The sequence below is a fragment of the Xyrauchen texanus genome, chromosome 20, assembly GCF_025860055.1.
Source record: "Xyrauchen texanus isolate HMW12.3.18 chromosome 20, RBS_HiC_50CHRs, whole genome shotgun sequence".
In the NCBI taxonomy this organism is placed as follows: domain Eukaryota; kingdom Metazoa; phylum Chordata; class Actinopteri; order Cypriniformes; family Catostomidae; genus Xyrauchen; species Xyrauchen texanus.
In genome coordinates this window covers 33,456,493-33,462,616 of record NC_068295.1, presented here as the reverse complement: position 1 = coordinate 33,462,616, position 6,124 = coordinate 33,456,493, and positions in this window count along the sequence as shown.

Sequence of the window (6,124 nt, the reverse complement as noted above, 5' to 3'; positions counted from 1 at the left end):
AACATCTCATAACATACCCACTATTATGCTGTGAACTCTTTTATTTACTATTGCCTTTTATTAAGACATGAGTCAATAAATACATTAATTATGAATTCAAGTTTTAGCTTTAAATTACCTTGTAGGAAATGTAGGTGTCCTTGCTCATGTTATACACGTTAATTTGGGAATGAGGGCTGACACAGTTTAATCCATAGCATGCACTTCTTGACCCAGCAACAATGTTGGAAAATTCCTATAGAATTTGGAGTAAACCTACTCAAACACTCCTTATTCCAGTAGACCAGGGATACTCAACTTTGGAAAGCCAGGGGGCCTGAAAGCAGGATACGTTTAGTCTTGAGGGCCACACTCTTTTTTTTAAATGTATTAAAAAATATTTTAAATACTTTTTTATATTAATAAGGTGAGCAGACTATGCAATATTCTATTGTATACATAATGGACACATGTAACAAACACAAGTAAAATAAAAGATTACATATACTGTAGATATATAGCAAAATTCTTGTAAAAGTGAGGTTCTTTAAATAAATGACTGATATACTATTATTTTAATGATCATATATAGGCCAATATTTTTGTTTGTTTGTTTATTTTTAAAAGATCCACACTTTTACAAGTAGACCATACTGCAGCATATAAAACCATTCTAAAAATGGCAATGTACAAGATTTTGCCAAATATAGAATTGTCACTGTCGAAGCTTGTCACAACACACTGGCCACTTAGTGAACACACACACCCCAGAGATACAGTGCCCTCAAAACAAGACATTTATATCCAATACTAGCTCTAAATGCAAGCTCTAGAAAATTGATGCCTCAAAATTCATACACATTCAATTATTTTATGTGATGACATCACGCAGGGCACAAAAATATGGTTTGCGGGCTGCCTGTTAAGTACTATGGCTGTAGACTCTCATTGGAAAAAAGCAAGCGCTTGTTGGCGAAGTGGCGGACAGTTGCTAAGATAGGCTTGATCAGAAACTTTTAAGGCGGGGCTTATCCAAGGGTCAATTTTGAATTTATTTCTCATTTTTGTGCCTTTATGCCCTTTATATCTCACAATTCTACCTTTATTTCTCATAATTGCAAGTTTATCCTTTCTACTATTTATCTAATATTTATGCAAGTTTAGCCCAAGTCTTGCAATTGCAAGTTTATTTCTCGTAATTGCGAATTAAGCCTATGACTTGCAATTGCTACCTTATTTCTTGTAATTGCGAATTTAGCTTATATCTCACCATTGCAACTTTATTTCTCACAATTGCGACTATACCTTGCAATTTTAACTTTATTTTTCGTAATTGCAAGTTTAGCCTATATCTCGCAATTGCGACTTTATTTCTAATAATTGTGCCTTTGTATCTTTGTATTCTACCTTTATCATAATTGCAAGTTTATCTTATAAATTTAGCCTATGACTTGCAATTGTTCCTTTACTTCTTGTAATTGCGAGTCTTGCCATTGCAATTTCTTATAATTTCACCTTCGTATCTCGCAATTCTACCTTTATTTCTCAGAATTGCAAGTTTATCCTGTGCCTCGCAATTTTGACTTTCTCGTCATTGCAAATTTAGCCTACATTTTGCATTTTGCAACTATATTTCTCACAATTACAACTTTATATCTCACAATTGTACCTTTATTTCTTGTAATTGCAAGTCTAGCCTATGTCTCACAATTTCACCTTTATTACTCGTAATTGCAAGTTTAGCCCAAGTCTTGCAATTGCACCTTTATTTCTCGTAATCGCAAATTTTGCCTATATCTCACCATTGTTACTTTATTTTTCATAATTGCATTTAGACTATATCTCGCAATTGCAAGTTTATCCTACATTTTGCAATTGTGACTTTATTCCTCATAATTGCAAATTTATGTCTCTCGGTTGAGAGAAGATCAGGCATGATGGTACTGAAGGCTGAACTGAAGTCCACAAATAGGATCCTTGCATAAGTCCTAGGTTTGTCGATGTGTTGCAGGATATAATGCAGTCCCATGTTGACAGCATCATCCACAGAACTGTTTGCTCGGTAAGCAAACTGAAGGGGGTCCAGCAGAGGTCCAGTGATGCCCATCAGGTAGCCCAAAACCATTCTGTCAAACGACTTCATGACCGCAGATATGAGAGTGACAGGTCTGTAGTGATTAAGTCCTGTGATTTGGGGTTTTTTGGGGACCGGAATGATGGTGGAACATTTGAAGCAGCAGGGAATTTCACACTGTTCCAGAGATCTTGTGAAGATCTGTGTGAAGATGGGGGCCAGTTGGTCAGCGCAGACTTTCAGACAGGCAGGTGAAACACCATCTGAGCCTGAAGCTTTCCTAGTCTTTTTTTCTGAAAGACCCGGCATACATCCTCCTCACAGATCATAAGTGCAGATTGAGTAGCAGGAGGGGGGAGGAGGGGGGTTCCAGGAGGTGTTGGTGTGTGTGTGTGTGTGTGAAATGAAGATCAGAGTGGGGGAGGGGTGTGAGACTGGGCTTTTCAAACCTGTAGTAAAACACATTCAGTTCATCAGCCATTAGTTGACTCTCTACAGAGCGAGGGGGAGGTGTCTTATACTTTGTGATGCTTTTTAGGCCTTTCCACACAGATCCAGGATTGTTGGCTGAAAACTGTTTTTGTTCCTTTATACTGTAATTGTTCCTTTATTTCTCGTAATTGCAAGTTTAGCCTATATCTTGTGATCACAACTTTATTTGCACAATTGCAACTTTATATCATAATTATGAGAAATAGAAAGTAAAGTAACAATTGTGAGATAAAGTCTAAACCTTACCTCTTACCTTTTTTCTTCTGTGGCAGGATCAAGGCATCATAATTTTTCCATGCATAATGAGATACAAAATTGGGAGATACACATTTATTCCAATTTCTTTAATGGGTCCATTTTATATGACATATAATTAAATATGTTGTAAGTACAAATTCCTTGTGATCACAGTTACTGTGTATAACACAGAGATGCCAACCAATTACTTTGTAATTCTCTCTGCTCTAGAAGATTTCAAGGGCTTGTTTGAATATTTGGACAATTTCAGGAGAATCAAAATATATTTAAGTATTTTACCTGATTGACAGCATCAGGCCAGTTTTGGGTCTCTAAACAGAAGGTACAGTGTTTGGGGTAGGAAGTTCCACCTTTCCCTCTTAGTGTCCCATCCAGGAAGTTTGAGGTGTCGAACTGAACCCTGGGTGGGGTACTGCTCACCTCCAGAACATGGCTAGTCCCAGGAAGCACCGCTCTGCAGAGACCAAGATTATAATTAGGATGGGATGTTAAGATGGAATGTGTAAATTCTGTGCATTAATGTGGAATTGTAATATGTTCATTTAAGCAGGCTGGACATAACAACATTGGCTTAAACAATGGTGTCAATTTGAGGAAACACAAATATTATATATTATGAATAAACTCAGTCACCAATAGTGTGTTACAGTAAATGGATAGGAGTACTGTCCGCCTACTCTTAATTTATTTGTGTATTGTTTCTACCATGCAGTTTTAGACTTGTGTGCGTGTAGCCCTTCCTGTCCAGCCAGGTTGAAGTATGAATGGTTGATCGGTGTAGTTTGGTCAGTATGTGCATGGTGCAGCACACTCAATGTGTTCTTCTCCAGTCTGTAGGTGACAGAAGCACTAAGGTTCCCACGGTATCCCTCATTACCATCTGGACTGCTGTGGCTGTTTCACCCCATTATCCACAGCCTCTGTGTTCCACACTGCCTATAATAAAATCCTAAATAAAAAGCCTACAAGTCATATGAAAGAAATCACAAATGACCTGTAAGAAAAACAGAAGCATGTTTTAGACAACAAGTGCAGAGGGATTTCTCCTGAAGTCCACTATCATGTCCACTGTTTTTAGCGTGTTCAGAAGACAGCCAGCTGATCAACCTCCCGTCTGTTTGTAGACTTGTGTGGTGTCATCTGCAAACTTCAGGAGATTGACAGTGGGGTATTTTGCAGTACAGTCATTCATGTACAGGGAGAAGAGCAGTGGAGAGAGAACGCATGACTGAGGAGCACCAGTGCTAATAGCGAGGGTCCTGGATGTGAGTTTTCCCAGTCTCACTAGCTGCTGCCTATCTGTCAGAAATCTGATGATCCATCGTCAGATTGAGGTGGGCACTGAGAGCTGGGTCAGTTTGGTTGAGAGAAGATCAGGCATGATGGTATTGAAGGCTGAACTGAAGTCCACAAATAGGATCCTTGCATAAGTCCTAGGTCTGTCGATGTGTTGCAGGATATAATGCAGTCCCATGTTGACAGCATCATCCACAGAACTGTTTGCTCAGTAAGCAAACTGAAGGGGGTCCAGCAGAGGTCAAGTGATGCCCATCAGGTAGCCCAAAACCATTCTGTCAAACGACTTCATGACCGCAGATATGAGAGTGACAGGTCTGTAGTGATTAAGTCCTGTGATTTGGGTTTTTTTGGGGACCGGAATGATGGTGGAACATTTGAAGCAGCAGGGAATTTCACACTGTTCCAGAGATCTTGTGAAGATCTGTGTGAAGATGGGGGCCAGTTGGTCAGCGCAGACTTTCAGACAGGCAGGTGAAACACCATCTGGGCCTGAAGCTTTCCTAGTCTTTTTTGTGAAAGACCCGGCATACATCCTCCTCACAGATCATAAGTGCAGATTGAGTAGCAGGAGGGGGGAGGAGGGGGGTTCCAGGAGGTGTTGGTGTGTGTGTGTGTGTGTGTGTGTGTGTGTGTGTGTGTGTGTGTGTGTGTGTGTGTGTGTGTGTGTGTGTGTGTGTGTGTGTGTGTGTGTGTGTGTGTGTGTGTGTGAGCGTGTATTTATCACTTTGTGGGGACCAAATGTCCCCATAAGGATAGTAAAACCCGAAATTTTTGACCTTGTGGGGACATTTTGTCGGTCCCCATGAGGAAAACAGCTTATAAATCATACTAAATTATGTTTTTTGAAAATGTAAAAATGCAGAAAGTTTTCTGTGAGGGTTAGGTTTAGGGGTAGGGTTAGGTTTAGGGGATAGAATATAAAGTTTGTACAGTATAAAAACCATTATGTCTATGGAAAGTCCCCATAAAACATGGAAACACAACATGTGTGTGTGTGTGTGTGTGTGTGTGTGTGTGTGTGTGTGTGTGTGTGTGTGTGTGTGTGTGTGTGTGTGAAATGAAGATCAGAGTGGGGGAGGGGTGTGAGACTGGGCTTTTCAAACCTGCAGTAAAACACATTCAGTTCATCAGCCATTAGTTGACTCTCTACAGAGCGAGGGGGAGGTGTCTTATACTTTGTGATGCTTTTTAGGCCTTTCCACACAGATCCAGGATTGTTGGCTGAAAACTGTTTTTCAGTTTTTCAGAGTAGCTTCTTTAAGCAACTCTGATTTCCTTAGTAAGATCTGTGTCTGAGTGCCTCAAAAACACTCCAATCAGTTCAGACAAAGCAGGCTTGTAGTTCCAGCTCTGCTTCATTGGTCCAACTCTTTACAGTCCTTATTACAGGTTTAGTTGATTTTAGTTGCTGCTTGTAGGTCGGGAGTTGTACCAGACAGTCATCAGAGAGTCCTAAAGCTGCATGTGGGACAGAGCGATATCTATTCTTTACAGTGGTGTAGCTGTGATCCAGTATATTTCTGTCTCTGGTGGGGCATGTGATGTATTGTTTTTATTTTGGCAGTTCACTGGTGAGGTTTGCTTGATTCAAATGTCTCAGAATAATAATAAGTGAATCCGGTTGTTTTTGCCCTGTGTCTGTGATGTGATCAGCCAGCTGTTGCAATGCTGCGTCCACACATGCTTTGGCAGGATATAAACACTCACCAGAATGAACGAGGAAAACTCCCTCAGGAGGACAGCACATATTCTTTAACACTGTTCTATCTGTACAACAACTTTCATTGATGTAAAAGTATTTTCCCAGATGATACCACAACGCAATCCGCTCTGAACAGCTGGAAAGCCGGCAGATGTAACGCGCTGTCCGGGATGGCTTCACTCAGCCTGGTTTATGTAAAACACAGAGCAGCAAAAGTCCCTATTTGTTTGAGTGAGCAGAAACAGTTTGTCTGTTTTGTTGGAGAGGGAGCGGGAGCGGGCATTCGTCAGATGAATACTCAGCAGCAGAGTCCTAAAGCT